We start from the raw sequence: 24932 nt of genomic DNA, 5'->3' as shown, positions 1-24932 counted from the left end.
CTCCCGCGTGGCCCAACGCTCCCAGTTGGCATCAGAAGAGTCTGCGTATAAGGCCGACAATGAAAGCTGTCCCTTTCAGCTCCCTGCTTCTCTCCTCAGTGCACACAGGAGTGTCAAGGGGGGACTTCTGCTGCAGGTAACAGGGGCTCAGCACCTCTGCTTCTCCTTTATCCTTTGCTTCCCCATCCGGCAGAGGACTTCTAGTTTCAGCAGACACAGACAATAAATGCAGGGCCCCAAAAGGGGCAGGCAAAGTGAATGCAGCTTGAATTTTGGACTGGCTTTTTTGGACACATCCTTCCCAGAGACAGTGCAGGCACCTTCAAGTCTTCTGCTAATGGCAGACCTAAAACCCCTGATGTCACCTCCTGAGAGTCAAAGTGAAATCAGCTTCTCTGTAAAGCTCCAAAATGCAGCAATTAGACTGAACCCACTTTTAAAGTCCCTGCTAGTAACCGATCTCTGCAGGAAAAGTACTTGTATTTCACTCCAATTTTCAGGTATTTGTACAGTACAACAATAGGAGGCGAACGACGCAGGTGCTTTGTACTAAAAATACTCTGCACTTGCGCTATTGTGTTCAGCTCGCACAGAAATCCCATGTTTAGATAAAGACGTTTTGATGAAGAGGCAAAAGGCTCTGTTGTGGGTAGAGAAGCAAACTGCTGCAAACCCAGGGAGATGATAGAGCCGAGCCTCCAGAGCCACAGCGCTGTGCTTGAAGCACGACCTCTTTGCTAAATGGATCGGGGAAAGGTTGCTTTCCTTATGCCAACTCGAAGCAGCTGATGTGAACGCTGCCGCATCTTTTCATACGGACAAGAAATTAGGTCAAAACTTTCTAGGAAATTTCTGCTGCCTATTTTAGAACGCAGTTCAAAAAGATCAAAGGAGAGAAATTCTATAGAAACCCATACGTGATCGCATGTGGAAATGAAACACGAACAGGAAGAAATCTTGTGACTGAATACCGCTGAGCCGACACCCCGGGGCTTACCTTTTCGAAACCCTCAGTACAGCACCGCAGCAGTAGGGTGTACAGCAAAGAAAGCCAGTAAACTTAAAACAATCCTTCCATCAGCGCCCACTCCAAGGACAGAAACACCATTCATTTTGTTAAGACTGTGGCATCATTCCTCTCTGCTCCTGACTTGGTTCCAAAGAGCCACTTTAGCCTTTTACCAGCAGTAACAAATCTTACCCGAGCAGTGGAGTTTTCATCAGTAGTTAGAGCTCCTCACTCACGTTTGCTATTAAAGTGTTCTTTCTCTAAAGCACTATTTTGATTAGATGATCTCTTCCCTGAGAAGAAAAAAACCCCAACACTTAGGGCCAGATTTTTAGAAAGCTATTAGGCTCTCGCTTAATTTAAATGCATAACAGCAGGCAACTCAGCCTAATTCTCTACTTGAGCACACAGTCTCCTGATTTATACACACAAGCGGAATAGCTTTTGCGGATGCATATTTTGCCTCTTGTTTTATCCTCCTTGTGTTTTAATAACTTACCTTTACTTATGATTTTCTTTATTCGGACTTAACTTACACAAGCAATCATTTAGCACGCAGACTACATTGAGCATTTCCCCCAGTTGCTTTGAAAATAGAGTTCATTGGACTCCTTTCATCCCAAGTCACCTTGTGGTGCAGGAGTTTCACAGAATGATGGAATGGATTGGGTTGGAAGGGACCTCAAAGCTCATCCAGTTCCACCCCCACGGATTCCACACCTTGCACTGGATCAGGTTGCTCCAAGCCCCAGCCAACCTGGCCTTGGATGGGGCTCCAGGGATGAGGCAGCCACGACTTTCCCAAGCAACCTGGGCTAGAGCCTCACCACCCTCATCATGAAGAATCTCTTCCTAATTTCTGAATGTTTTTGGGCTAGTCCTACATTTGAGAAAGAAACTTGGGTTATTTGAGTCATGGGGTGGTGGAAGAGCAGAAGGTTTAACTCCACACATCATTAACTCCTCCCAAACAGCTCTCACACCAAGAAGAATTTTATCACTGATATATCTTCCTGCAATTTCCACACTGATTTCTCCATAGGTTCCTTTGATTTATGAGGTCATCTGTCTGTCGACAAATGATTAAATTAACTACTCTAGAAAAGCATTTCTGTCCCAGAACAGGGGAGGGACTTTAACCCTTCTTAGCTGTGGTTAAACCCAGGTGATTGGACATGGAGCTCATCTCCATGCGTTGGCTACATTTCAAAACACTCCAGAGACCCACAACTTTATTTAGAAGATGCAAAAGTTCTCCTTGATCAGGTGAATAGTGTTTTGGTTTTTTTTGCACAGAAGAGGTTGCAGGATGCAATATTAGATAGTAATTCCTAGGCATACAATTCCTGCTGATGGGGATTCATACTGGAATGCAGCTCAGCTAACATCAGTTCCCAAAACATTTTCACCTGATCATGCAATTCTTCCTAAAAGGACATAAAAATATTAAGGTCCTACTGAGAGTGAGATTGCCATGTTTGGACAGTGTAAACGTAAAACCAACTTGGATCAAACATGAATCCTGCAGACTTTAACGGTGCACAGAGCCCAAGCCACAGGTAAAACCCCTGCTAGAGTGGGGCTGCGTAACCTGAGCAGAGACGGTTCCCAACACTGTGGGTTAGCCGGGACTGGGCACCCCAGAAATGCCAACGGGGATGCACTAACGCTGACAGCCTCGCGTACAGCTTTGTGTGGTTGCTTCATAGGCTTACAGCCCCAGGCAGGTGGTGGGAAGAGGACCCAAAAGAAATGGTTATAGAGGAGAGAGCAGGAAGCATGAACTTTTCACTTGCACAGCTACAGCTGACCACAGGCCACCACCAGAGGGGTTTCGGCAATCACTGACTATGCAACCCAGTCTAAGGATTACATCTAGTCTTTCCAGAAGGACATTGCTCAGTTAAGTGCCTTCACTTTCTGTATTTTCAGTAATGCAGGGATTGGATAATAACAGGAAGGGTCAGCCCAGAGCAGCTTTCCCTGGTAACGACCCTTGCTCATACTAGGATCCTCATCAGTAGGGAAAAAAAGACCTCTACTTTATTGAAACTCAGCAACTTACCCTTGAACAAGACTTGTCCTTGCAGGTTAGATTCTTAATTGACACCGTGTTACTGTTTCTTAACACCCTTAAACTTACCAGAATTTCAACACTCGCATTCTTTTCTTTCATCTAGTTCTGTACAATTATGCTAAGTTTTCCTTTCATGCAGTATTACGTTCCCTCTTTTGAGACATCAGTTAAACTCCACCATTAATATTTTCAGGACATTTTTTTCTTTAGAAACCGTTTTTTGCAATGTCTTGGTTTTTCTGGCATTGATCCCCTGACTATTTTTTTTTGGCTCTCAAGGCCAGAGCTCCACAGGCAGGGTTCCTATCAGTTTTAGTTGGAGTTCTCACCTGATTAGAAGCTGCAGCAGCAAGTTTTATGATTGCACCCAGAGCGTGAGGTTTCAGCTTCTCCTTGACACATCGCTATTTCTAGATTTGATTTCAGTCCAAAGTGTGCATCGCGAGCTGGAATTAAAAGCCGGTTCATTTTCAAAATACCCTGGAAAGGAGAAGACATTGGAATAAAAATGGTAAAAAATTCTTCCCCCCGATTAATCCTGAGGTAACTCGAAACACTTTTTTTTATGTAACCGTTTATGTCTGTTATTTGACCTGACTGTATGCTGCACCACTAACAGTATTACCTTCGAATCACGGCATCGAATCACAGGATAATAATATTTCTTGGTAACGCATAACAGTTTTTCTGAGCTGAAAATAAAATGTAATGTTCATCTGCCTACAGTATTTAAAGTAAATAAAAATGAAATACACTATTGGGATTACATCATAAGAGATGATTGGAACTGCTGGTGTGATCTGACATGGAACAGCTCGCTTTGCTGGGATCAGCAGGCCATGAAATCATATACAAAAATAATAAAACACAAGAAAAAATAATGAGTTTCATAAGAAGAATGCACTGTTTGATCTTTTCTCAAAAAGAAACTTTCTGTTCTGTATTTTGTCCTGCACCACTTTTAGGGTTGTTAAGAAGGAACTGTTTCACAAACTGCACTAATTAGTTGGTAAAGTAACGAAACCCTTTGCAGACCAAGCCTAATAGAACCAAAATCTAGCCAGCAGTTAGCTGATCCCCAACCCTTCTGGCGTCTTCACCTTGTGCCTGTGTTGGCTTCTGCTCAGTCTCCATCAAACAGCTCAGCCGGTGAAGCCACACGGTGACTCCAACCGTGGTTTAGCTCTACCACACGCCCACGTTGTGACCAAACATGGGGGATATCATCTTACAATCCTGCCGGCGGTCAGAAATCGCGCCAGGCAGCTGCGATGCTGAGGGTGAGGAGCCCAGGGCCACTGGTGGCCATCGCACTCTGTAGGAGAGCGCAGGTCCAGAGCTGGCGCACGCGGCAGCCTGGGTGGATCCAGCCCCTTGGACCGAGCGCCTCACTTCCATCTCTCCCAACAGCCTACCGCGCATGGTCCGTAGCAGAACAGGTCCAGGGGTTGCCCCACCCTTGCCGCTTCCCCAGCCACACGTTTAGCAGGTGAAGATGGACAGTGTCAGTCTTTGACTCCTTTTGCAGTCTGTGCTGTTCAAGAATGAAATCATTTCACTGTGGCATCCTCCACTCTCAGAAGAGTTGTTGGCCCTACCTCGTGGGACTCAAGGAACGAGGGGGAGAAATAACCCACCCCAAACAAAAACAGTGCAGTTAATGATACGCTGAGACGACTACAGCTGAAAACCTGTTTGCTCTCCGCTGAACACTCGATTCCTCAGCAGGAACTTCAATCTCCCTGGCTCTCAGGTACTTTGTCCCAGCTGAGACTTTTAGACAAGATCTGAGTCACAACACCCCCATGGAGGTCTTACGGAGTGATGGCCAGACCCCCAAAAGCAGCTTTTGGGGTGCATGTAAGGTATCATAAAATGAACTTCTGAGGGATTTCTCTGAGGTATTAAGACAATATCTCATCCTGCAAAGAACACAGAAATTTTGCTTCACAGACTCTTGAAGTGTTTTCTGTGGAAACGATTCAAACTTTCCAAACATGACACAAAAGTCTTTTGCTTCACAGATCTGAGGACAAAACAGAGCAGGAGCTACAGAGACCTGCGACCTGAAACCACAGAAAGCAGGAAGGCTGCACAAGCTAAACTGAACCGGCCACATCCACCAGCCGAAGGCATGTCCAGGAGGACGCCCGCTTGCTGAAGGAGCTGCTTGGGACAGACAGTGATTTCCCACCTGCGCTGACCGAAAGCTCCAGCACTACAGGAATAAATCTCCTCTCAGCCTGAGCTGCCACTTCACAAGTCGCCAACAGCAAAGAAAACCAATCCGGAATATTTCTGTAGCGTAAAATGGAAACAGAGTCTTTTTAAAAACCATTGCGTTCTCTCCCACGTCAGAGAGGCTTCATCAACGTTTTGTAAAAGCACAGAAAGTCATTTGGTTTGAAAAGCACCACATTAGTACATTTGGGCTTTCAAAGATGCATTTTTTCCAAAACAATCATTTTCACACATGCAGATACTTCAAAGGGAAAGATTAGAAGAAACAAGGTTTTTTATTCCTCCCCTATTTTATCTCTCATCAGGATGGTAATCTTTAATACCAAATGCAACTTCTCCTTCAGTCAGCACTGAGCAAATGAGTGTTATCTGCTGAGTAACATCATTATTTCATTAGCAGTTCCTCTTCGCTTGGAAGCTCCCAATCGAGGCGCTGCTCCCGCCTTGAGCCTGGTGAGTTCATTAGCCCTGGCAAGAGCGCAGCAAAAGGCAAAGGCCCTCAGCACAGAAATTGCTCCACGAGCTTTTAATGCAAATAAGAGGAGGTCAGTCAAAATAAGCACCGTCAGGAAACTAATTAGAAGTGAAATATGGACTCAAATGATAAAATATCACGCACTTATTTCTAACATTTAAGGAGAACAGTATGAAAACATCAGCCTAAGCAGCCGGTTTGCACTCTTCTTCCTGTCTGTAGTGATACCTTTCAAGCACAAAGGATCAGCAAAAAAATGATCTGACTTGGGGAACATTAGTGCTTGAATCATTTCATCAGAGCTGCAAAATTTATTTAAGTAATACCACAGTCTTCACATCATTGAACAAAGCGAACGCATCTGAATGCATCATCTGAACGCATTAGATAAGAGGCTTTAGACACAACAACAGCTTTTAAAATGTGAGAAAAACACAGATACTTTTACGAGGATGGGGGCAAGCCAGACCACGTGGTGTTTTGCTTCCAGCTTAGAACCCACAGGGAGCACGGAGAAAAAAGTCCTAATCTAGAAAACCTAATTTTTTTTAAGATTTCCGAGTTCTGCAGTGGATCTGCCCAGCAGTGAACATGTGCAGCTTGAACGGATGGAGGAAACTGGGGCTGCAGGCTCGCACCCAACCTGGAAGCACAGGGAGGTCCCAAAGCAGCAAACAGCAATGCCATGGAGCTGAAGGGCTTTCAGCTCCCTCCAAAGTCTGCAAGATGAAGAGAAAGGGCCAGCTGTAACCATGGGAATTCTTAAGAAATGGCAAAACTAATTCAATCCTAACTACAGCAGCCTTCCAGTACTTGAAGGGGCTACAGAAAATCCAAGGAGGGACTTCACAAAGGCCTGTAGGGACACGAGGAGGAGCAGCAGCTTTAAATTGGAAGGCGGACAGTTTAAACATTAGAAAAAAATTCTTCACAATAAGGGTGGGGAGGCCCTGGCCCAGGGTGCCCAGAGCAGTGGGGGCTGCCCCATCCCTGGAGGGGTTCCAGGCCAGGTTGGATGGGGCTTGGAGCCCCTGATCCAGTGGGAGGTGTCCCTGCCCATGGCAGGAGAGGGACTGGATGGGCTTTGAGGTCTATGATACAGATCTCTGACTGCTGACCCTTATCTGTGTTAGAACTCAATGTAGGACACGAATTCTCTTATGCAACTCAACTGCTTGTAAGTGAGGGTGTGCTGCTCAGGCTGCCCCTGCCCGGCCCGCACCTCGTCTCCCTTCCTCAATCTGGACTGAAGCAGCGCTTGGGGCATAGGGAGAAAACTCTTCTATGTTCTGCTATTAAGTCATGAGCCAAGTGCACAGGTAACTGTTAAAAGGGGGAAATAAGAGCAACACGCCAGCCCAGCTCTCCTTTGGAGAGGTCACAAACAACTCTCCTTTCCAGCAGGAGAAAATCGTGCCAAGAGAAGAGAGTGTAGCACCTGCAAAATACTGAGCATGGTGAATGTATAAGCATCTGTTTTCATGCACCAGATAATTGGGTCCTTGGGAAGCAAACTGAAAAGACAAAGAAAATCTCTACAATTCAGATTTTGCTTTAAGCCACTCACTTTTTGCCAGCAATCATTTATATGAGAGCAGTGACTGAGGACAGATGCAATTGCGGTTGTCCTGTCAAGCAACCATCCGCATTTCTTGGGTCCTATTCCTCTCTAATGGGCATCGTTTCCCAGAGATCACGATGTCAGAACAGAAACACTTTTTACTGTAATCTCTTTTTTCACACCTCTTCTTTCTCTCTGCAGCCACTGAAATCTGTGTGAACACCTAAAAATACGTATGACTTGGCAGATCCGCGCTGGGCCTCCTCTCGCATCAGCAGTCTGCCTAAGGCATTGTGTCCAAAAGCTGAACATCATTATAAGTTATCCAACTAGCTGATAAAATGTTACTTCATTTTTGTTTCCGTACATTGATTTTCCCCTTGATGTGACAGCCCAATCTCCCACTCACTCACTGTCACTGCTGTTCTCCATTTGATGCTGACATTCAGTCACTCAGCTTTTCAGCACACACCTTCCTCAGCATTAGACATACCTTTGCTATGGATTTGGGAAGCTGAAATGGCTCAGAAAACTTCCTGTCTTTAGTTTAGTTTAAAAATAAACTAAAATGTTTTTCCACTGTTTTAGGTAAGTGCTTCCCCTTGGAGAACAATATCACGCTGCCTTTTATGCGTATAGTGTATATTGCAAACAAATATATGGTATATATTTATATTATATATATGTATTTTATGCCTTTTATGTATATAAAGTCAAAATCTTCAGTGACCACATGCAGTCCCTCTGGATCCCTGAGCACCCCCTGGAAATCTGCACTGAATTGCTCGCCAAAGTCCCCAGAAATGCCCACCTTCACCCTTGCCACCTCTAAAATTCCCTGGCAGACCTACCCGGGAACCTGCTTCATAAATCACCCACCACGCTTAAGGCCTTGTTTGCTGCTGGGTTTCGAGCAGGCAAACTAGAAGGCACTGCAAGTAATTGCATCTTAAGAGAAAATGACCATTCATGGACTGAGCACAGAGTATTTGTCTGATTTGACATTTCAGTTCCTTGCAGAAAACAGGAAGGGTAGAAAGCACTGACTTTTTGATTGCCAGGGCTGGCCGCGCTCTCTGCTTGGTAAAGTCGGTCTGATACGTTGAAGCATTAGAGCCAGGCTTTTGGCTTTTCTGTTAGTGACTGATGTTCCTTGAGCTTTGTATTTAAGTAAAGGTTTTGAGATGGTCTTTCTTTCTACAGTCCAGTTATCCCAGCCCAATCATCCTCTCCATGGCCAAGGCTATCCTGGCTCTTTGTACAAGATAAAGGGAACGCGCTTCTGAAGGCCACATCCAGCTGAGTTCAAGCATCCACCAAGGGGAACACGCTGACACCACATGCTGTCTTTAAAAAAAGACATGTTAAAGAAGGAGCGGGTGCTTCCACTGCTGGTGCCCATCCCCACACACCTTGAAAAGCCTCATTTTCTGGGGATAAACACTGAGTCAGTTTGAGACTGTTAATTCACAGAATGGTTCAGATTGGAACGGACCATGAAGGTCATCTAGTCCAACCCCCCTGCAGCAAGCAGGGACATCTTCAACTATATTCCTTTATATTCCATTTTCTAAACCTTCTATAACATTCAGAAATCTCTCTCAAGGCAATAAGTAAATTAACGTTTTCTCATAGTCCCATAAAATGCGCTGTACATATGTTCTGATCACTCTCTGCTCACTAAGGGCACTCATCACACCCCAGTCATAACCCCTACACATCCTCTTTAAAACAGTGAAAGACAAAAGAATGCAGTTCTGCTGGACACCGTCCCCACAAACAAACAGTAAAGCGAGATCAGGAACAGCGGTTCAGCTGACTGTCAGGGCTGAAGGGTTGAGTTGCAAAACGTAACTTCATTAAACAATGACCTGCCCTCACAACAGCGCTTTTGAACATTTCTGTATGAACTCACTGTTAAAATCTTAGGCTGCTTCTTGAAAAGTATGAATGAATATCCAGGACTTTCCCTCGATGGGTTGGGGGCAGGAGGGGGGTTGGTTGTTTCTTTTAAGGTTGTGGAATCACTTAGTACATAAAAAGCACTTGATTAGAAGAAAAGAAAATGAGGCAAATTTCCCTGGTACAAACAGGGAGTGCAGGGACAGGAAAAGGGGAACAGTTTTCAGCTGAAAGAGGGGAGACTGAAATGACATCTTAGGCAGAAATGTTCTCCTGTGAGGGTGGGGAGGCCCTGGCCCAGGGTGCCCAGAGCAGTGGGGGCTGCCCCATCCCTGGAGGGGTTCCAGGCCAGGTTGGATGGGGCTTGGAGCCCCTGATCCAGTGGGAGGTGTCCCTGCCCATGGCAGGGGGTGGGACTGGATGGGCTTTGAGGCCTCTTTTGACCCAAACCATTCCATGGTTCTACGAAACCTTTTGGAATGTTTAAGGAAGAGTGCGCTGTATTGGACAGTTTGAATTTTGCATATGTGAGTGTGAGCACTGCACAACCCCCTCAGCCGCAGTTTCCTAATGAAGTGATGTCGCTCTTGACGCCCGTAGCCACAGGTTGTCAAGAGAGAGGAAACGGCAAGAGCCAGGCAACCAGCCAAGAAGTCAAATCCAATAGCAGACACTCACTGTTACTGTCTTTCACCGACACAAAGCCAAGCAAAGATGAGCACTGCGGCCAGATGACCAGGAGAGAGTCTTCTTTACTGACGGCGGGCGAGACACGCAGAAAGCCCTCTGAGAGGTCTTTCAGCCTGGTCTTCACTTTAATCCAAAATAGCCTCAACTATGTGGCATTTGGCATGCTAGAAAAACGCCAGGTTTTATAGGATGTTTCACAAGGATACGCTTTGTGTACGGAGACACGGGGTGAACAAGAGTTCCTGTTGCTGCCGCTGGCAGCCGCGTCCAGCAAAGGATGTGCTTGACAGCAAAAGAGATTTTTATCGTGGTCTGTCAGCCTAAGGAAAATTACATTTTAAGTCTAAAACAAAGGACTGAGGGTCAGGTTGCAAAAGAGCCGGTGTCCCTAATTGCGAACAGATTTTAAAAGAGCTCCACGTATATGGGCTGAGTACTTCTGAGTTTCTGACCGCAAAACCCAACACTAAACTGTTTTAAGAGCTCCGATGCCTCAAGCTATGCTACAGCCTATATTAAAACAGCTTTTTAATATTTCAAGGTTTTCTCAGTGCCAAGCTATTAAATGTGTAGACTGATTTCCTCAGAGCAAAACCCCTCCCCCCAAAGCCAGACAGAATGTCAATCAAAATAGTTAATTACTAACCAAAAAAATCCTAGTAATTGACTGCATGGATTTTAATTTTATGAGATAGCGTTATCCTTGTGAGAGCTCTCCAAGCTGAGGTTGGAGAACAATGGCTCCCAGGACAGGAATGCAGTTTCCAAATCACAGCAGAGATGGTAGAGCTGAATTTGACCTCACCTGCTCCAATAAAAATTTAAGTTACATTCATAAAAATGAGTGAGGAATAGGTAACAAACAGGGTGACGACAAGAAGAGGAGGAACGCCTTTTTGAGGGGAATTTGCAAAGAGCCACGGCTAAAACTGCCTTGGGCTTTTCATCAGAAATGGTCTCTAGGAGGGAGACAGTTTTGCAGGCTGCTAGCTGCAACAAATCACTACAAAAGCATCTTACAAGTCATTATTACACAGAATTCTTGCATATTCTTTCTTCCTTGCCCAGCGATAATTGGCCTCAAACAGGGAGCAGTGACAACGCAAGACCTCCACGCCAGGTGAGAGGTACTCTCACGAAGAACAGCACTACCCATCGTCAACAATTTATTTCACATTTCACAGCAGTTTTTTTTTATCCCATATTTATGTAAGAATCACCGGGAGAGTATTTCAAAACTATTAGTGAAGCCCAGAGTTGCAGTGGGAAGCGGTAAAGTGTAACACAGAACAAAAACTGCATCATAGAATCACAGAACCATAGAATAGTTTGGGTTGGAATGGACCTTAAAGATCATCCAGTCCCAACCCCCTGCCACGGGCACGGACCCGTTCCGCGAGATCAGGCTGCCCCAGGCCCATCCAACCTGGCCTTGAGCCAATGCTCAAAGCTCAAAGGCTGATTAAAGGGCTCCACCAGCTTCTTCTTCAGAAGAATGCTGATTGCAACCCCTCTCCACACAAGGTGCCCCACTCGCGAGCGCAGCCCTCCTGCTCTCTGCTTTGGTGGTAGCATGGAAAGGGAAGAGGATCCGAAAGAGCGAAGCTGACATCCATGTGCTGTATCCATTGCCGACAGCATCAGCATTGACTACCCACGATGCTGCCATTCCGAGAGTCTGGCCGCAAAGCAATCCCAAGTTAAGAAGAGGCTGCCATTCTGATGGTAAATAAAGTCCGTTCTTTGAAAACTCAAAACTAGGACAGACAAACCACGGCACTCTCATAGCAAATGGAGCAGTTCGGGCATTACAGCAATTCCGTCAGGAAAGAGAGCAATGCTAGACAACCTTCACTTCAGTTGGTGGGCACTGGCAGGTAGATTTTCACCTGATACAGAACCCACTTTCAGATATACCCGTGTGTCTGATTCAGTGTCGCCTTCTTTTTCACACAGGTATTGTTTCAGAACTGTTTAAAGCTGAGTATCTTTGCCTAAGTTTCCATAAAGTAAAGAACTTATCACTCTCTATGACCGCCTAGAAGAAGGTTGCAGCAAGATGGACATTGGTCTCTTCTCCCTGGTAGCCAGGGCAAGGGAAAACAGCCTCAAGATGCACCAGGAGAGATTTAGGTTGGATATTAGGAGGAATTTCTTTACTGAAAGGGTCACGAAGCATTGGAAGAGGCTGCCCAAGGAGGTGGTTGAGTCCCCATCCCTGTCCTCTGCTGCAGTACCACCAATTTTGCCGCCTTTATTTCTTTTTACTCTCCTACTGTAACCACGCTACTGAAGCCTGCCCGTGTTTTACAATTCAGTGGTCTCTCTCCGTATTTAGTACAGCACACCCCAAAACCATGGATAAAAGGCTCTGTAGTTACTTATAGTGTTGTCTGCACTGAGAGGAAAGCTTTGGAGGACTGTTAGATGTCTTTAGGTCTGAAAGTTTGTCTCTGGAAACTTTAATTAAGTCTTTGCATCCAGATAATAAACAATTAATGCTCAGTGCCCACATGATTGACATGTAGAGATGTTCTCTGAACTGGACAGTTTCTCCAGATGGAAGCACATAGTAATAAAATTTATACCTCTGCTTCATGTCAGCAGCAACTGAAATGGTGTGGGACTAAGTGGCAGGTTTAATTACAGCTCAGTTACTTCATTAAAACAGCTGTTAATTTAAACTGGAAGGAGAATCCATTCTTTTGGCTGCCCATCAGAGCTGCTCCTCACAAAAGGGGAGAAGCAGCAGTTCCGCTCATCAGTTCCGACGATCATTTGAACGACGCACAGGAGAAAATTAACATAAGAATATGTAAAAGAGATCCTGTTTAGAGGTGGCACCATGACTGGGTTCCATTAGGAGAAGACTGACAGGAATATTTTAAACTCCCAAGAGAAAGCAGAACGTCTTGGACAAATCTCTTCGAATTTTGTACTCAGCTCTCCCAGCTCACTACGCCTTCACAGTGGCTTTACAGGCAACGCACTTCTGTACTGCACACCACTACTCTTCTTTATGAGCGAGCTATATATTTTAGGTAATAAAGCAGGTAATAGTTCCCCTCTGTTGGCCATTGCAGCATATTTACAGAGCTCCACATAACAGTTTACTACAGGCTGTGCAATTCGGGCACGGACGCTCGCTCAGAGAAGAGACTGAAGGCAGAGACTCCCCACTGATGTCGCAGGGATGCTCTGCTGATGATTTGGAGTACATCCAAAGAGAAAATTTTCATGTCTTTGACAAAAACAACAACCTCAGAAAAAGGAGGAGGGAAAAAAAAGCCCTAATAAAATCCCATTGAAGCTAGTTAAGAGCACCAAAATATGCAGCGAAGGACTGTGATCAGGAGATTTCAGAACAATGGTATCTACCGAGTTACACATTCATTATGAGGCGGCAAACCACTGATTTGAGGATCTATTATTTCCTCTCTTTTCTGGACAGGGAAAAGAGAAGCAAGCCTGTAACTTCCTTTCCACCTGTGATACTTGTACATGTTATATCCTATCAAACAAGAATGCTGCTCACACGGTACCTTTGTTGAAAATGTGTTGCTCCCAGCTCTCTCCACCTACCCCCAAAAACCTTAAAAGCTACTGTGTGTTCTGCTGTAAATTACAACACAGAAAAAAAACCTCGTTTCTCTTCACAATTAGAGTTTGTGTTGACAGGCAGTACCCAAGACCGCATTCCAATGCAGCCAGGGCTCTCCCACACTGCGGTGATCCCTAGCCATGAATCCAGGATTTCTTCTTATGCGTTTCCCAGGCAAAAGCCCCAGGCTCTGGAAGCGGAGGCTGAAGTCTCACAGAGACAAGCTCCACGCAATGCCCAACATGATTTGTTCCCCAATTCATCCAACACGAGCAGCAAAGGAGCAGAGATGCCATGGAGGAAACAGAACGAGGCGATCAGAGGACAACCGCCAGCTCAGTGAGCACTGTGCAACGTAGGAAATAAGAAGACAGTTACATACCTGTTCATACCCACAACTACATTCAGCCAAACTTAAGGCCAAATGAACAACGGTTGAGTGCTCCAACGTTTCTCAAACGGGACAGAGGCTGCAGGAAAAAGCTGCTCCATTACCCAACGGCAGTGCTTGGCAGGGCTGAGCCACCAATCAAACAGAGGGATCAGACAGTCAGGAGAGAAGTGGCACAGCAAAAAAAAAAACAAAATGAAAGGGAATGGAGATGAAATCAGATTCTCTTATCGATTTGCACTGGAGATGAATTGTTTGGTTATCACTGCAGTTGTAAATGAAAGCCATGCCAAAGGGGTGTAGCTTCTAAAGGAAAACAAATTAAACATGTTTTCTTCCTTGCTTTGTTTGGAGAATGTGCCTGACTTCAGAAAGCCACTACAGCGACAGCTGAAAAACAAATGCCACAAAAGAAACATGTCCTGCACAGGGAAAAGCACCTTAAAGTTGTGTACTTAGCAATGAGTTCATTGCAACCTTACAGCTACAAACATACACTTCTCACACCCAAGCACATAGCAAATCATCTACAAATGAGAAGGTTTTCCAACAGAAACCAGAGAACTTGGCATCTCCAAGTATAGATCATGAGCAAGTGCTGAACGTCATCCTCGCACAGAAACCCTGCCCTGGGAAACTGCAAAGCTGACACCCAGAGATGAGCCACGTGCATAAGAGCTTAACCCCAACCTCTGAAATCACTGACAGACTCTGTGATTGGAGAGAAGAGGAGGGACTGTGAGCAGCACAATCTCCAGTGTTCTGCACCAGCCCCTCACCTGGGAGCGATTCTTACCTCTCACACCCTCACCCGTGGTTCACACCAGTGCTGCACCAAAGCGCTGTGGCTCTGCTGCTCTGTTTTGTCATTGCTACTTCCTAATCTTTCATAAACGAAGCGATTCTGAGTCCAGCTCACAAAGCACATTGTACACTCATAAATGATCCAAAAGCTCTGTTGGTTTTGGTGCAAAACAGACTTCCCACGGCTGAGAGCGAAAGCCCAGTCGGTGTGGCACACGGGGAGTCCTCTCCAACAGAAAAGAAGTTTCTAACCCAGAACTGTAAGATAATGGACTTCAAAGCTGTGGGGTTTATGCATAGAAAACCTGCCAGCGGTGCAGGACCGAAGCCTGCTTATCTTGGCCTTTCACATGGCGTAATTTGACAGGGCCCACAGCACATCTAAAGGGAAGAAGGTGGAAATGCATCTAAATTTATTGAATTTATTTTCTTATTTATTTATAAAGAGTGGCAGAAGTCATTCTCTTCAGCTCACAACAATCCCTGTAGAAGTGGATTAGTACCTGGGGCACAGCAGGTGTCAGAGAGTAAAATCCTTTACAAGGTTTGCACATGCTGGTCAGAAATATATTTGTAAGTTGAAGAAATCATTATACTCCTGAGAGTCCTTAGGTAGGAAATGAGTGTATCATTTGCTAGCAAATGATTTTGACCTTTCTGGCAAAGGTTAGAGGACAAAGATATATTAACTGGAGTAATTTAAGTCAAGTGTAAAGTAGCAAAGACTTACATGGCCTTGGGGAAGAGTTTGAAGTCTTAGTTGCTGAAGGTGTTTCAGCATTTGGTGGGGTTTTAAGAACAAAATTATCATCATAAATTTCTGGGGGTTTGCCCGGATAGGACTGAAACAATTTATATTTCTTAGTAAAGTTTATTGCCCACTTCATCTGGCCCTTGATACCCGTACACAACACCGCACCAGGCTGCCAGGGTTACGTTGTCAGCTCTAATGCAGATCATCTTTGTGAGCACAGAGACAGCGTTTGCATTCTGCTAGAATCTCCATGGGTGTAACTGTAATTGAGTTTGTGTTGGAGCTGCACAGCAGCATCCATTAAGGTTTGTGAAGAACTCAGGTCCTCAGATGGCTGGATAAAGTATGTCAGCTAGAAATATGTGACTAGATTCCTCACCCTCCCCTCGTAAGGCTTGTTTCACCCAGCAGGAGCTCCTACCACGGCCTCCTGCTTGCACATGCAGCCCATAAGCCACAGCACAAGCAAGTTTCAAAACCAGCCTGTGCTTCCAGGTCCCCAAGTGCCACGTCCACATGCTTTTTGAACCCCTCCAGGGTTGGAGACTACCCCACTGCCCTGGGCAGCCTCTTCCAATGCTTCAACACTCTTACAGTTAAGAAATTTTTCCTAATATCCAATCTAAACCTCCCTGGTGCAACTTGAGGCCATTTCCTCTCATCCTCTCAGTTGTTAATTGGGAGAAAAGCCCAGCACCCACCTTGCTACAACCTCCTTTCAGAAAAAAAATACGAAAGACAGAGCCTGAGATCACTTTTTGAAAGACAGAGGGAAGATGGGAGTGATGCAGTTTAGCTACAGGAAAGATAAGAAAACTAACAACCTGCCAGGAATTACCAATGCTCTGCTGGGAACGCACCTTCTTGCCCTCCAAAGGAAAAGCCCCTTTCTGTCCAGCCCTCACTTCTGAGCAGCCATCTGGATGCAAACCCACGATTTGCTTATTGGCTTGGTCATAATTACAGTGAAACTTGCTGACAATTCCTGCGCCGGCAGCAAGATGCGGCTCACAATCAGAAAGAGCTGAGCTGCCCTCTCCTGGGAGCCGTGCAATGAGCAGAGCAGCCTCCAACAGACAAATGATCATTAGCAGGTGGGGAAAGCTGTTGAGATGGGAAATGAATGCATCAGGCAGCCTCCTCCAGATGGACTGCCCAGCTTTTCAATTTACAGTTTCACTCAAATTGGACGTTGTGTTTCGCATTCAATGGAAACGGCGTTTCTTCGGTGCTCTTTGGAAATTGGTCTTTTTGCATCAATTTCTTCTCAGATTTCCACAGATAGGAACCTACGTGTATTTTTAGATTAAATCAATAGGGCAAAGATGAAGTGAATGCTGTGTCGAAAGAAGAGCTTCCAGGAGAGTTTAACAAGACTGGCGTGACACCGCCTGGGCAGGTATCAGGCACCGCCCGCAGCAGAAGCTTGTTTGCACTGAGGATCTTTCCCAAATCTCCTGTTGATTCAGCAGAAAGAAGAAGGGTCCGAGGTCTGTGGGCGATGAGGGAAAGTAAATCAGCCTGCAGTCATAACCCAAAACACAGGGAAAACTTGAGCTTATCAAAAAAAAAAAGGGAGCTTTCATTGTTAGTGTTTGTACGGTACCAGCCTTGAAGCAAAGGATCCGTGGCTGAGGGCTGGATTAGTGCCACTATCCTACAGGCTCAGACATCTTCTGCTGCCCTTTCAGGTCCCTGCTCTCCACCCAGAGACACCTGCGTAGAAGAAAGTGAGGAGGTAGCTTACAAAGGTTGCAGGAAATATATATATTTATATATATTTGTGTGCGTTTGGGGTTTTATTAAGATCCATATATAATGTTTTTAAAGGCATTCGAGGGAGAAGAAGCTGGAATTGCCAGGAACGTCTCTCCACTAAGTTCTCAACACAAATCACAGTGTTGGTGATCTCCACAATTTAAAGAGTGGGAAATGGCAGTCATTCTGCTAATTGGGAGTTCCCAGCAGGAATAAGATGGGGATATGCTTTTAAGAATAAAAAGATATTGAAGTTGCCTACCCTTGCCTCAGCTACTTTGGTTTCTTTGGGGCACTTTCTTGGTTTGGTTTATAAACCAAGTTATGTTTCTCCAATAACTTGTTCTTCTGCAGGCACTCGGGATGAGGATGACCAGGTGAGTCATGAATATTCCTGCATCTATATGCACGTGCAGGAAATCCATTAGAATCAATATTTCTTTACATGGCTATTTATTTGAGCAAGCACTCCCTTCAAAGTGTGGCTGCTGTTCTCTTAACATAATAATCCTGATAAATTACTCTTTTCTTCAATGCTCTATAAGCAAGGAACATAAAGACTCAGCACTGCAACATTAAGACCCATTACTTTGGCTCCACTGCAAAGAAAACACCATATTTTTAAACACATTTCCTCCACTAACAGATGCCTCTCTACAATTTTGAGGCTTCAGATGCCATTTTTAAGTAACAAAATAAAACCTCAAGTAGCTACCACTTGCAATTATTAATTCATTTGTTTCTGATTGCTTATTGCTCCCATGTAAATCTGGGAGATATTGCCATTAATTCCCATAGCTGCTTCCAGACTTCTCACCTGCCTGGGGTCTTCGGCAGGGCTCTTCATGAGATACGCACACAACTGGGCGAGTATTTTGGATATAATCGCTACGTCCTCACTTACGTCTAAGCCAGAGTCACTCTGTTGAGCGTTCTGTTCAGCAAACTGCCGCCCGCCGAGGATCCCTGAGCTTCCCATTAAAACACGCGTTTTCATTCAATTCCATTTGAAGTTTTCTCCGAAGAGCAGTTTGGGCTTCTGTTGTGGTTTGATCACAATCAGGTTCACTCGGACTTTGGATACATGGGTTAGTTTGGAAAAATTTTAGCGTGCTCTCCTCTTTGTATTTAATTTGCAGGTACTGTTTTTCTTAAGGAATACCTGCAAGCTGTGGGAAGGAGCCCGTGAACATCACAGCAAGAGCCTGACTGCCGTTCCAGGGCCAGCAGCTCTGCCAGATACAGGTCAAGCTCACAGGACCGAAAGGCCAGGTGATTTCTGACCCATTCCTTTAATATTCTCTTTCTTCCCCCTTCTCCTCCTCCACCTGGCCAGCACAGCCCAGTACTGAGCCTCACTGCCACAAGGAGGTGAAGGGGAAGACAAAAGGGCAGCAAGAGCTACAAAGCAGAAATGGCAGAAGGACCTGAAGATCATGACACCTTAAATAAAAAATGCTCTTTATCGTGGCTGCCAGCGCTGGACGGGATGGGGTGCTGCTCACAGGGGAGAAGGAGAAGTGCTGTTGGGAAGGAGAGCCAAAATGATACAGCTACTCTCTACAGACTTGAGAAAGTAGATAATGCTGATGGCCCCCTCCTCACCTTGCCCAAGCCAGGCTCGCTGGCTAGGAAGCCTTTCAAGGAGTGAAGCTCTAGCAGCAGGTGGTGCCATCTGTCCCACTCTGACTCTTTCTTGCTCAAACAATTTATGTCCAAGTTAGTAAGCAAGGTTAAAAAAAAAACAACCAAACAAAAAAAAAAAAACCCAGAAAAACCAACTCACAGCTGTCTGATAGCCAGGGAGCGGGAGAAGTGGAGCCAAGGAAGCAGAAGGCTATTTTTACCTAACTAAAATAAAATAATAATGATTTCTTTAATAGTAACTACTGACCGATGCCTCCTCCTCTGTCTACTCTTTTGCCCCTGTGCCTGAAGATGAACGATTAGGTAGAAAACCAAACCGCAATATGGTTTTACCAGTAACACTGCTTCTCCTTTGGTGTGAGAAGCTCCTGGAGAGGCTGGAGAAGGACCACAGCCCCACGACGCTTCTCTTCCAGCTTTTCTGCTCTGCACTGGCGGGAAGAAAACTTCAAAAAAAAGATTACCTGCATACCCTCTGTGCCCCAGCCCTGTGTTTGCAGGCTGATCTCTGCCAGATAAAATCAGCCCATAGACTCTTAGAAATACTGTCTTGAGTAGTGCACACAGTGAGAGCATCCACGGCACACGCACACCCCGCACGGTGCTGGCATGGCTGTGCTAAAGGACTGGAAAGGGTGAGCCGGTACCACACGATGCGGTCTCACAGGGATGTTTGTATGTTCTGCTGCCAGGCACGTTCAGCTGTTGTGAACACTCACCTCCGCTGACCTCCTTCCCTCCCCTGCAAGCACCAGAGCTCAAACCACCCACCCTTTCTACGCACAGCCCCTGTGCCCTTGCAGTGCCCTGTGCCGGGCAGCAAACCCCGTCACGCCAAGCGCGGTGGTGCACGGAGAGACCAGCCCTCAGGACTTCCTCTGTTATTTGAAGGTTAATACAAGTATCAACAGCCTCTGAGCCAAAATACAACGGTCCAGGCCATCTTGGGAGAGACTGCACCACATCCTCCCCTGCCACACGTTGGCACTAACCTGAATTTCTCACCGCGGTGCCACCCCTGTGAAACACAGCAAAGCACAGCCACCCTTTCCTCCCGTCACCCGGAGCTGACAGGATTGCACCATTTCCACCAGCACTGCTTTACCTATGGCCAAGATAAGGGATTTTCTCTGTCAAATCTATCTTGTCACAGGCAGTATCCTCTCATCTCTATTTTAATATGTACCCATACGTTAAGCTCTCCGGAAAATGCTGAGCAATAAATCTCAGCTCATTGCAGACCCTGTTGCAACCTCAGCAAAACTGGCCAAGACCTCGTGTGCTCTTTGGTTCTACACCGCCCGCAGCCTAGGAGAGGCAATTTCTGCCATTCGGTCTAAATCAGGTTGAAAGGAACAACTCTTCATTCTCCGGAGCTCATGGCTAATGTTTTGGAGCAGATGTCAAAAGAAACACTTAAAAACAAGGTAAAATTCCTGCTCTAACAAAGCAGCAACCCCCTCTCAGTTTGTGATCCACAAGAGTTGTAACCAAGTTATGAGAGAAATGAAGGGATTCACTTCTGAGTGATAAGGAAGAAATGACAAAAAGCTTTTGGCACAGCTTAAATGGATTTTATTTTGGAGCCATTCAGAATTTAGACTTTGTATGAATTCCTTATTGAGGCAAATAAAGAATTTGCTGGCACAATGAGGAATAATCTCCTACTCCAACAAATGAAACAGGCTTTAATTTGATTTAATTTCCCCAATGATGTTATGAACAATATTCTTTCTGGATCTGTGTTTCTACTGAGAATGACTGTGCTCTCACTGTGCTTGACATGTCCGTGTTGCAGACATTTTGCATAGGACCCCATAAGAGAAGAGCTTAGAAGAAGCAAAGATGCCACCAAGCTGCTGTTGTACTTCCCAGACCTGCCCATCCAAGCACCAAACTGTGGGAATTATCACTCGATACAGGGGATGTACCAAAATAACCATCAGAGAGGGAGGATGGTCCAAGGGTTGGGGAAAAGGAGGCTGGCGTACGGCTTGGGATACAATAACCACAAGTAAACAAACACATCTTATTTCCAAGTGCTGAAGACGTGAATAATAAGCATAAAATCATTCCCCGTCCCATCTGTATTGCAAACACTGGAGTACAAAAGCTTCAGGCCTCCTTTGAAAAAGCCCTCTAGCAAAAAGAAGTGACCCAGCCTAAGATTGCTCTATTCAACAGCGAGGAAGCAATGAAAAGACAACATTTTCTTTTCTGCTGTCATTTTGAAGTCTGTTTACCTGAAACCTTAAAAAGAAGTGAATTACCTCAAAAGAAAAACCAAAACAAACAGAGAAGCCTGCCTGCTCTTCATCGAACACCTCAACCCCAGATAAATGTTCCTCTTACATAAGTGAACATTAGCGCCCTCGGATGGCATCTTTCTTTCTGTAATTGCCCAATTACTTCAGAAAGATGTAGTGGTGGTGTTGAATGCTGATATCAACTCATTGATCTGTTCCAAGACTTCCCAGTACACAAAGGATGGGAAGCAGTCCTGGTTCTGAGTTTCTCTAATGTGCCTTATTGATCCCCTGAAACGCCAGACGCCGCACGTGTTGCACTGCAAAGCTCCCACGCACAGAAATGCCCTGCTCAATTTTTTCCTTTATACTGTAACATTTTGTATGAAAACTTAAATCAGCTGTAAGTAATGCACATGGATTTTTGCTCATGTTTACAGCACCGTTTTCCTCCGAGAAAACTAAATGTTGATTTGTCCAATGCAGTGATTTTTCAGCTCAGATTAGCGTAAGTTTAATAAATTTGTTCAGACCTGCCTTAAAAAGGTTGACTCCGGGGTTTTATTGGTCAGTTTGCCCACAGAGGATGTGCAGGAAGAAGCGAGTCCGGTGTCCCCAGATCTGCGCTGTGCAGCCACTGGACTCACACGCACACAATAAGAGTTTATTTGAACTTATATAAAAGCCATTTTTCCTGCAAAAGCCCAGGGTTTTGGGAGTCAGGGAAACACTCAGTTGCTACGAAAAACTCATCCCTCACTTTAAGGGTGTTTTCAAGCTACTTTAACACCACGCCACGTTTATTGTAACTAATGCTGCAGCTGGTCAGTAGGATTTCACGGCCTGGGTATGGTCCTTACACTGAAGTACTTGCTAGTCAGAAAGATTTTGTTCCATGGCACATGCCAGTTCTGTTCTCTCCGATGTTGCTTCAGCCTCTGGAGTGAGTCTTTTTGCTAACACAGTTCCCCCGGCACTGCCTCACCAGCCAGACCACGCACAGCTAATCCAGATCTGACTCTTCCTAAGCCCTTATTTAACCACTTCTGAAGCAGAACAGTGTCCTTCCACCTACACTCTTCAGGCTTGGTAAGACAGTTCTCTGAAAAACCACAGGAAGCAGATCTGACTAAGAAGATATCATTTTCCATAGCTGGCTTTGGAATAGATCAAGATTTGCCCCATACTAATTTTTAGCAAATTAGTGGGTATCAGGGCCTGCATAGTCCCCATGAGCAGAAAGATCAGCGATGAGCCACAGTTGCTTTCATTACACCTGCAACAGACTGTGCAGAAGGCAAAACAGGAAGCAAACACAACCTCCTGATGGTTTTATTCCAGTGTTACCATGGGTTCTCATCAAAACAAAAGAGTTCTTTGCAGCACACAGTGGATGCTGCTCTCTGCAGGTTAAAGATTGTGTTTTCTCCTACCTTTGTTTGAAGCGGAGATTGATCCCCAGACTGATTCGTGCTCTGTACAGCTGTCCCGGGACACATAGGTTGCTTGTTCCAATCCTCTGTGGAGCTCAAACACTTCATGTGTTGCCTCTGCATCTCCTCTTTCCAACTGCATTGGTGTCCTCACGGGGTTGTTAGCAACCCACAGGCTTCCAGGAGGCAGGACAGGAGCTCAGCGGTGCTCCTGAGCAACTGAAAGGAGAAAGATCATCAACAGCAAGCAGGTGATAAACTGATCTTCTCGGGTTCAGATTCTGATAAGTAGCAGAATAGAGGAGGTAAAGGGGCGAAAACCACCCAAAGCCCTTAAGACCATTTTTTCCTTGCCCGCATTGAGGGGTGATGATTTTTTCCCCAGACCAGAGAAGCAAACGCTCATCCCACACATCTGTGTATGAACTAGAATAAACAGGGGTTTGTGCAACTGATTCACAAGCCATGTATTGGCCCTCTCCCCAAGGATGTATTCCACCTTAGAGTTTAATTAAACTCCCCTCCTTAAGTAAACGCTATATTCTTAAGAGATTCTGAGGCTAATTTCTTCTTCTCCATTTATTTTCCTCATTATCGTATGTAGTCATCTCTTATTTACACCACACCTTTTGCGTATTCCGTACCACACCATCAGCATACTGTGGCTGCACAACCTCCTTCCAAAAATATACAGTCCCAGGCTAATCCCAGCTAAGTACAGACAGTAAAGATCTATTTTGCCACATCTGAACTGGACTTAATTCCAGCCAACACGTTCAAATGACAGGTCAGGATTTCATAAGGGCCTCAGCTGAATTACAACCAGAATTAAGGCACTGGACTGAAGATGTCAATTGTGGAATATCCTCTTAATGTTTATTAACTCCTCTGTCGATGACAATCGCTGGTCCGACAACAGGCGGTGAAAAATCATTGTCCATCTGCTCCCAGCTCACATCTGAGGGTAAAGGACTTTCTTTCACTACTGAAGTGAAAAAAAAAGTCATTTCCATTTACAAAGCACTGGCAATGGCTGTGCTGTGACAGCCAGGCGGTCACCCCCAGCGCCGAGCTCAGCTCGGGCTGTTTTACAGGGGCACTGACACAGCAGAGCAGGCAAAATTAGTGAAGCCAATTAAAGACCTCAGAAACTCCCACTCCGGAGCCTGCGTCAAGGCTGCCACATGCACAGCTGAGCCGAAGGAAAGTCAGCTTCTTTTAGCCTCGTGTCACCCACTCTGAAATGCTCGCCATCTCCCAAACCACCTTCAAACAACGGGTTCAGCCAATCCCTCGCGCTTTCGCTTGCAGCAGTTTCAGTTAAGAAGGGGCTGTTTCAGCATCCCCACAGCGCTCCTGAAAACGCTCTGCATAAACCACACAGTGGCCAGAAATGAGTCAGTGAGGATCCAGCTTCTGCTGCTGGTATCACCATGTACAAATGAGGGCACCAACATCCTCCTGACAAAAATCACTACTGTGAGGCAGTCTAATAAGTCTAAATAATTGCTTTGGTCCAGAGTTTAGAAAGTTAATAAACTAATTGTATGCTGCGCCACCTACAAACCTCGAGGCTCCAGACGTAGAGAGGTACACTGACACCCAGGTACACTGACATGCTAATACTAACTAGATAATAAAACTATAACATAAAAGAAATGATGTCTAGATGAAAAAAAATATCATGGGTGTTGGAGGTGGGGAGAACACAGGCTCATGCATTATTCCGGAGAGAAGCAAAGAATGACTTATCTAATTGAAACTACGGGGGTATAGAGACAGACAGACAGTAATTATATGAGCTGGAAAGCGTCCAGGGCGCTGGGGTTAGCAGCTACACGCTTTCAGAAACCATCCCGAGATCTTGTGTCATTACAAACCAGCAAGAACCTAGCTCTAGTTCTTATCCAAGTGACATTTGGCAGCAGAGTAAGGCAATCATCCAATTCACTGCTTTCATCTGGGCTGAAGGACAGCAGTCACCTACACCCTTGCATCCCTGTCCCGTACTGCCAACTTCTTTTGGCGGTTTCTCACCCAAACACTAGCAAGGTCTTGGAGAGTGAGGCCCTGGAGAGACATCACATCCCTGGAGCTGCACAGCCCTTGGCAACTGCCCCCTCAAGCAGGAATTGCTGCAAGCAACTGTGTGAGCACTGCCCCAGCAGTCAGAGCTCTGCCAGCAGTGCTGCAGAGGGTGCGGGGCCGTCACCCCTGCCAGTGGAAACCCAACAAATTCCCATGTGTAGAGACGCCCTTGTGCAGCTCTCTCTGAACGATGTACAGCCATCGCCTCCCTTGGGGACCAACAGTGGCACCGGGGCAGCAAACAAACAAAGGCAG

At 45.5% G+C, this 24932-nt stretch overlaps 1 long non-coding RNA gene across 1 annotated transcript; it reads right to left on the bottom strand.

The window, feature by feature from the left end:
• On the bottom strand, positions 1–22795 carry LOC128853293 (uncharacterized). Its single transcript, XR_008451729.1, has 4 exons — positions 22590–22795; positions 3416–3566; positions 1202–1302; positions 1–200 (listed from the first exon to the last, which is right to left on the bottom strand). It is a non-coding gene; the product is annotated as an uncharacterized LOC128853293 (long non-coding RNA).
• Between the last annotated feature and the right edge of the window lie 2137 nt (positions 22796–24932).

The sequence above is a fragment of the Cuculus canorus genome, chromosome 11, assembly GCF_017976375.1.
Source record: "Cuculus canorus isolate bCucCan1 chromosome 11, bCucCan1.pri, whole genome shotgun sequence".
Classification (NCBI taxonomy): domain Eukaryota; kingdom Metazoa; phylum Chordata; class Aves; order Cuculiformes; family Cuculidae; genus Cuculus; species Cuculus canorus.
The sequence above is the reverse complement of the archived record's forward strand: the minus strand, read 5'-3'. Positions and strand labels throughout refer to the sequence as shown.